The sequence below is a fragment of the Ochlerotatus camptorhynchus genome, unplaced genomic scaffold (assembly GCF_037179485.1).
Source record: "Ochlerotatus camptorhynchus isolate MF236.1 unplaced genomic scaffold, CSIRO-AGI_Acam_v1.1 ptg000142l, whole genome shotgun sequence".
In the NCBI taxonomy this organism is placed as follows: domain Eukaryota; kingdom Metazoa; phylum Arthropoda; class Insecta; order Diptera; family Culicidae; genus Ochlerotatus; species Ochlerotatus camptorhynchus.
Window position 1 is genome coordinate 223,525 of NW_027040632.1, and position 8,976 is coordinate 232,500.

Below are 8,976 nucleotides of genomic sequence, written 5' to 3' on the forward strand. Positions count from 1 at the left end.
GGTAAATCTCGTAAAATCCGGTATATCCTTGCATCATCTTAGTATACGTAACGAACCAATTAAATGGAAAAGGTTTAGCTTCTCGAATCTAACTGTTTCTTTATATTTTGTGATAAACAATAGGACATACAGTAATAACAGCTTTAAACCGAATTTAGTTTGCTCAAACTAGCAAGCTTATTGTGGCAATGATTTTCTTTTCTCAACACATCACTATTTATTCCAGCACTATCGATCTATGATCAAAGACATTTAAATATATTTACAATTGTGAATTAATTAAAACCAAAAAAAAAAACGAAAAAAAAATGTGCTCCAGCCTTCAGTGTGGTGAACAATTGCAACCGTATGCGTGTGTCACTATTTCTCGCCACCAGCGTCTCTGGTGGCGATTCAATAGATCCGCACCGCAATCAGAATATTGGCATTGACAATCGTGAGCTTGAACCAAATTCTAAAATGTCCCATCTCCTCCATAGTGTGTCCTCTCTAGATCAAACGCATGTCGTTGATGGCATTCCGCGAAAACTGGAGCACCACTTGGAAATTAGGCAGACAAATGCTGCATTAAGGAAAAAAAAATCTGCCGCTATATTTTCAATTAATTCAATGATTAAATAAAACAAAAGTAGTAGTGATGTGGAACGTGCAACAGGTTGCAGCTATGTAAGGCTATATTTCAAATTGGATACTATTAATGAATAGGCTACGAAGTGTAGTAGAAATGATCAAACTATATATAGAAGCTTGTGAAGTGGCAAGATGGTCTACGGTTCAGTTTATCATTGCGTAGGAAAATTGAGAACGATCCTCTTTTCTTAGGAAGTCATGAGGGGGTGGGTTAGCTACGCAAAAATCGAGAGGACAATTGTCCGAAAATTAGTTTCCTTTGAGACAGCAAAGAGTGCGGCAGTGTTTTGGGCTATCTCTTTGCTTTGTTCGATACGGACAGTCGGACTAGGTTTTGTGTGTCGTGCCCATTATTTTTCTCGCCGTTGGAATTGAAAATCAAACGGGTAGAAATGAAGAGCACAATTGGATTTGACTTTACCAATAGATGTGCAAAGCCCACCATGGGTGAAATTACCGAATTTATGAAAGCACTGGATGCGAATCACGTCGAAATGGAAACAACGTACAGGATTTCGGAGGATAAGTCGGTTTTCCTCAAGTTCAAGTCGCAAGAATCAATGCATTATGCATTGCAGCATAACCCTGAGCAATTAGCTTTCCATTATCCTGAAATAAGACAGTGGAAGTTTGCATGTCGCCTGCGCGGGGCAACGTTCAATGTCTCTACAACTGATGTCCGATTTTCCAAAATGGTATTAAGGTCCATAACGCACACGAGTGACCTTCCATCGCTGCGCGCCAAATTGCAGCATCTGAGTGGCACCATCACGTTTCGTCGTCATTGCCACAGACATCACTAGTTCTTCTGGAAAGTCGTCGTCTGTCGCCATCGTCAAGACATCGAGCCATCGTCCGTCAGCAGTTCATCGATAAAAACCTGCGCAGGTATGTTGGAGTTTTCGTATCATAGCCACGTATACTTTTTCCCGTACACCCACACTCAATAGTCCAACACGAACGAATGAAGCTTAAATACAAGAAAAACGTGAAATTTTAAGACCAGTTTTGTACGTTTAATGCTACTCAACGGAATAAAGCACAACTCACACTACGTTACGTTTCCGTTTCTTTTCGTTTTCGCTCAATTTGAGTAGGCATTCCTTCCGTTTGTTTTCCGCATCGTTCGGTGTTTGAATGAGTCATATTAATACGTCGTTATATAATCGTACCTGAAGTTCCCTTGACGTTTCCATTAAGTTTGCCGTTAGATTCCAACGACCGTTCGAGAGGTCCCCCGAGGAGAAGTCTCTCTCTGTCGGTCTAAATTCCAAACGCGACCAGTGGTCTCGCTTAATCGAGAGTGGCGCTTAAGCCATTGTGTTTTACTAAAACCTCGAGTAAATTTCCGAACGGTTACAACATGAACCAGAATCTCTCCAAGTTTTGATATGATTCAGAAGAATTGAAATTGGCCACCCGGTTCCGGAGTCATTCACATAGGTTGTTTGTTTTGCGGATGTGTTGAAACACAATGATTTCAAGCTGAACATTGAATTAGGTCCTAAGTAACATTGATCGATTCTCTTCTTCGACTTTCTCTTTCGTTAATAACTTGGGTATAGAACCGTTTCTTGTATTTTTTTTTGTCGTAGTAGAAGATAGATAATAGCTGTTTTCGTCGATCTGTAAGCTAAAAATAGTTGGGAATGTCTTAACATGGCTGTAAGGATGCAAAGAGAAAGTCGACGAAGAGAATCTGTCAATGTTACTTAGGACCTAATGCAATGTTCAGCTTGATTTCTCAAAATCAAAAGCGAGCAAATGAGTTATATCATATTATGTTTGTAACCTGGGAGCTTCGACCGCCACTTAGACCACATACCGAATGTTCCGGAATCCGATTGTGAGGATGACTGAGAACATGGAACCTTTCCATTTGAACTGCGTGTTAACCAGCTGTTCTATTATCTGTAACTCGGAAGCAGCCCTAGTTATAGCATAGAGGTAACTCTAAGACAAGAAGGTCCCGAAGAAATGTGCTCAACTTTTTGGCTCAGCTCTGGTGCTCTCTTCAGTCCCAAGCTAATCGATGCACCCTCGAAACAGAGGAAAATCCACGAACCCCTCATTTTATCTGTCAAACTTTCATAGCGAACACGGTAACCGCAAAATTCCCAATAATGACTACAAATTAAGGGAGAGGGAGACTGGGACTACCCATAAAATGAGTAAAAATATTACCCATTTATGAGTATTTTTTATTCAAAAATGAATACTTACTACTTGTTTTTGTAGTTGTAATTACTCATAAATGGGTAAAATTTTACTCATTTAATGGGTAGTCCCAGTTTCCCTCGAAAATGCTTACTTTTTAGTCATTATAGGGTATTTTGCGGTTACCGTGAATCAAAACAAACATAGTGTAGTACTAGAATTTTGACTGGAATGGGGTACGTTAATCGATTTGCTTGGGACCAATAGCAACAATCAATACGAAACTAACGATTTTAAATTGTCTCACTACTTGATTAGCCTATTGGTTCCAAGCAAACGATTAATGTACCCCATTCTAGTCGAAATTCTAGTACTAACTATGTTTGTTTTGATTCACTATGAAAGTTTGACAGATAAAATGAGGGGTTAGTGGATTTTCCTATGTTTCGAGGGGTGAATCGATTAGCTTGGGACCGAAGAGAGTACCAGAACTGAGAGAACAGAACTGAGAACTGAGTTACCTCTATGCCAATAGCACCAATAGGCTAGTCAAGTAGTGAGCCAATTTAAAATCGTTAGTTTCCACCGGTTGGTTATAGTGTGTATATTTCATTTGAAGAAAAAGCTGACATAATGGGATTGCTCAATCGTAAAAATGTAATCAGATTGAAGCTGAAAGATCAAGGAATAGTTAAAATGAAGGGGTTAGAAGGAAAGGGGTGTAAGTGACTTTGATCGATTCTCTTCTCTTTCGACTTTCTCTTTCATTAATAATTCAGCTTATAAACACATTCCTTGATTCGTGTGCCATTCTGGATGCTAGATGAGAACCTCCTTTATCAGACTGTGTGGCAGAAATAGCGCAAAATCTGTTTATAAAGCTCTGGCTATCACAAGAGAAAGTCGATGAAGAGAATCGCTCAAAGTCACTTACACCCCTTTCCTTCATACCCCCTCAAATACATCCAGCGAAGTGTTTTAGTGAGAAAATACAGTGAAATTAACGTTTAAATGTTGATTTCCGACAGTCAAATCGCGCAAGCGCAAATTTTCCAATTCACTGAAATCCGTTTGACACCCCGCAATAAGCGCGTTGCGGAAAAATTATACAAAAACGGATTTTTTCTCAACATTTTGAAAAACGCGGTTCGGTTGAGCGTCAGCCTGAGAAGTGCTCAATGTTTTCAATTGTATTTTTTTCAATTTTAGGTTAACCAGAACCTTCAAGACGTGAACCAAATAATCATCCAAGGTCGTAGTAAGTAGTCAGAATCATGCATCCGGGCATGTTCCGGGTACCTCTGGGGAAGAGGTCAGATTGCGATACATCAAAGTACATCAGAATTCAAAAATAAGATCATTGGTGGCCACATTAAGTACTCAGTACGTTGGCCAGATCCGGAAATGTTCCGGATACCTCCAGAGAAGTGAAACTTGAACCTACATCCTCATGTGACACTTCAAACTACATGAGAATTCAAAAATAGTATTATTGGTGACCATATTAAGTACTCAGGACCACGCTAGCCATACGTGTTGCGGGTGGTCCCGGGTAGTTTAATAAGCTTCCCGAAATTTCCCTGAGGCCAATGGAACTTCTCCAGTGTTCTCGGAACTTCCCTGAAATTCTCTTCATAACTACTCTGAAGTTCTTCTCAGAACTACTCTGAAGTTCTCCTCAGAACTACTCTGAAGTTCTCCTCAGACTTACTCTGAAACTGTCCACAGAAATACTCTGAAGTTCTCCTCAGAACTACTCTGAAATTATTATCCGAATTACTCTGAAGTTTTCCTCAGAGTTACTTTGAACTTCTCGTCAGAACTGCTCTGAAGCTCTCCTCAGAATTACTTTGAACTTCTCCTCAGAACTATGTTCTCCTCAGAACTATGTTCTCGTCAGAACTACTCTGACGTTCTCCTTAAAACTACTCTGGATCTTCGATGAACTTTTCATCATTTTCCTGAAATGTACGAAGTTGTCTGAATATTCTCTAGAAAATCTTTAAACTTTCCCGATTGTCGGGACTTCCCTAAAGATATTTTTACTCCATGACTTCTCAATAAATTAGAGTTCTCTGGACTTCCTCAAAACTCACGGAACTTTCCTTAAGCTCCCGCAGTTTTCCTGATGTTCATAACTCTTCTCCGAATCTCTCGACATTTCCCCACGGTTATAGGTACTTCTTCAAAGTGCTCCCACATTTTTTTTGAAATTAATGCAAATTCAGAGACGATCACTGATCTTCGGAGACTTTCAAAGCCCCTTGGATATTTTTACAAGAATTCAGATTGATTAATTATTTAGAAGACCTTCTACTGATCTTTCTTCCCTATGTCAGCCGAATCAGCGATTATTCAAATAACAAATAACTCAAAACTGCAATCAAAATAATCCTGTTTGCATGCATTGTGGGTAGGAATGCGGCAAAGCGGCAGCGGTACAGTGGTTTGCGCGATTTTAGTACATTGTGCGTTTGTCGTTGTGCCGCTATGCCGCTGTCATTGTGTTCAGTCCTTTAGACGTCATTTCGATCAGATATGTAGTTTCAATGCTACCATTTTTTGAAATATTTCAAAGACGCCATTTCAAAATTTTTACTAGCTTCAAAATGGCCGAATGGCCGAAATGGTGACGTAGACAACGTTGACCTATTTAATGAACTTCTCGTTGCATTTTTCTTGATATTGATTTATAATACAGTCCTTGCGCTTTGGTCAGAGAGCTTATAGCATAGAGGTAACTCTAAGACCACTGGGTCCCGAAGAAAATCATTATTATTTTTGGCTCACTCAGTACCAGAACAACGGTCCCAAGCTATTTCACTCACCCCTGCATGTTCTGCATGAATCTACACACCCCTGATGTTATCTGTCAAACTTTCATAGCGAATCAAAACAAACATAGTGTAGTAATAGAATTTCAACTAGAATAGGGTACGTTAATCGTTTGCTTGGGACAAATAGGCTACTAAAGTGGTGAGCCAATTTAAAATCGTTAGTTTCGTTTTGATTGTTGCTTATAGTGCGTTGTTGTGCCAATTTGGTCGTGCCACTTTTCGAGTATGAGCGAGCGATTGCAGTTATATCACAAACGAAGTGACAGACGGAGCGGCTCGAAAACTTTAGTGACTAACCTGCTATTGCAATTTTTCAGTGTACCACATGGCAACACCACTACTACTGGATTGTACCACATGGCAACACTACTACTGGATTGAACTAGCGTTTTCACCAAATGTACTAGAATGTTTTGGTTCTATCTCTTTCACTCTACTCAAAACTGAAATGCATAAAAAATGACAAAATGATACGCACTCTTTGCACACTGTCAAAGAATCATTGTACACAAAATCGACTTCGTTCAAATCAAAACAAAAAAACTAACCCATCTGGTGGATGATGGCACAAGCTTCCAAGAAAATTCTATTACAGTGAACCACATTATTTAAATGGATTTCTTCGCCAGTTAGTCGTCTGTCACTTCGTTTGTGGTTATATCAAAAGTGCCTGAGAAAAATGTATGTACTTTCGCGGATTACCCGAAGTTGCGATAGTGAAGATACATAAATATTAATCGAAAAAGCTTTTAACGGTTAATTTAAATGTTTCTCAGTTGGTAGTACTGCCACTTGTGGCGCACTTTATCAATTCCCTTGCGTTTGACGTTTACACACTACAGTCATCTGTTGACAGGGTGTCGACTACCTGGAAAAAACCTGGAACATTTGCGTTGATCAATTAACTTGCTTTGTCTAAACCCAGCTTTAAGAGAAGAGTTCTTGTTCCTTATTGTGTTCTTAACAGCTTGATTAGCTCAGAGAATTAACTAAATCAGAATTCAGCATTGCTTTGACATAATAGAGTGGCTGTATTAAGTATTCAAGGTCTCATTGCAAACCTGGTTAGCTCGTATAATTAGCTTCACAGTAAAGTTTTAGTATGGTAATGTTGCTGCTATTGCAATTAAGATGGAATTAACTTACAGAATTTTGGAGATGAAAGCGTTGTTTTTACTATTTCCCATCAGAGGAATCCGCCCGTGAATTAGCTTTTGATTAAGCATATTATCCGGAATAATTTTCTTACAGAGCTGGGTCTCAAAATGTGCTCAAGGCAAAACAAATATAATGGGATTAAAAACAAGTGTTTCATATGTGGAATGCAGGGTGACCAGTAAACCGGGAAAACCGGAAAAAGCTGGAATTTGAAGTCACCGGGAAAAACCGGGAATTTAGTTGACAAATCTGGAAAAATATACCTCGTCCTCTGTTCGAAAACAATAAGATTTCAAGACATTGGACTAGATTTTCAGGATAACTACAGTTACTTTGAAGAATTATTAAGAGAATTTTAGATAAAAATTTCCAAAACAAATTTGAGCAGATTTTAGAATTAATTCTAGAGATAACACCAAGGTATTTCAGAGAATATTTTCTAGGAACCTTTAGGAAAACTAGATCTTTCAAGAGTGAAGAGGATTCCAGGATTCTTGAAAAATACCAAATTTTGAGGGTAGAATTCTAAAATAATTATGCGAAGATCTATAACGATAGTCCGAGTATTTTGAAAGGAATTTCTGTAGAATGTTAATGAGAATTTCATGTATTTTTCAGAAGAATTTAGAGAAGCATTCCAAGATAATTCTGAGCAAAATTTGAAGACAATTCTCGGCGGGAGAATTTCCCCTGCCAGATGGTGTTGGCAGGGAAGGGGGATTACAAGTTTTGCTCTCAATAGCTAATAGGCCCTTTTCATTTGTTGGTCTGAGGTGAATTCTACGGAGAACTTCATGCATATTTAAAAAAATTGAAGCCTCAGAGAATTCTTAGAAAGAGTTTAAATTTCGAAGAAAGGATGAATATTCAGAATTGTTTGGAGTGTTGTACAGAGAATTTCTGTACTATTATAAAAAAATTCAAGGGATTTCCAAAGAGAATTTCAAATTTATTTTAGAAGAATTCTGGAAAGATCTCTGTGATTGAAAATTATTCTAAAGGAAAGGCTCGAGAACTATCAAAAATAAAAGCCTGTAAAGCTTTGAGCGAAATTTTCATACACAAATTGTGAAGATTTTGAACCTATCGCAGATCCAAATTCAAGATCCAGCAAAAGTGCTGCTGTCTTAGAAATTATCCATTTAACCTTCAGCTTAATTGCATTCAGTTTTGTGCTTAAGTAAAATACCTAAACCGCGATAATTTCCAAAATTCCGGGAAAAAACGGGAAAATTGCTAATCAAGATTTGCTGGTCACCATGAAGATGAAGATGTTCTTGATGAATGAATTCTTCTAGGGTAGAATGCGGATCCTTCCGGTTTTTGGCAACACGAGATTTCTGTCTTCTTTGCATTCTATAAAATGTATGGAACGCTTTATTTAATTTGAAATTGTACTGGACCACTTTTCATGGGTTAGAGGTCCGTGTGGTATTTCATGAAAATATGTCCATAAAGCACTAATATATTCTGCCAAAAACGGGTAGGTCCTGCAAATGGATTTTTTTTTTAATTTCTGGAAAATCAGGGAATTTTGTTTTCTTCGTTGAGTCGACACCCTGGTTGAGTGTATACGACAGATGGCGGTAGCACAGACAAACTCTTAGAAGAAAATTCTTCAAAAAATATCATCAAGTGTATTTTGCATGCACATTCCCAAGCATTGCTTTGCAACCGGAGCATCCCTCGTTCATGCTATTTTTTACAAGTTGCTTTTCCCTCGTTCTGTCAACGCGTCAGCTGTGTTGGATAAAAATAAAACAGATGCACGGTCAACTACAACAACTCAGCGACTGAATTCAATTGACTCAGAGTATTTTCTTTCCATACGAAATTTACTCATATTTCGAGAAAAAAAATAGCTATGCTATGAGTAACTGCAGTTTTTTTTTTTCAAATATGGGCAACTTTAGTATGCAATGAAAAAGCTGCGAGTCAATTGAATTTAGTCGCTGAGTTGTTGTAGGAATAACTTTTCGGTCATCAAAACATTCATTCTTGGATCGGTGCAATGTTACTTTCGACATAATGAAAAGTTGCTCTTGAAGTACTTATTTCTCTCTCACACAGAACCCGCAGGAACGGTCTCCTTGAATCCCGTGCAGATGGGAGAGGGAGTGGTGCTGTTGGGACATCGTTTTGCAGAGATTCTGGCCTGGTGGTGTTCGTGGGTTCGAAGGTTCTGAGATCATGC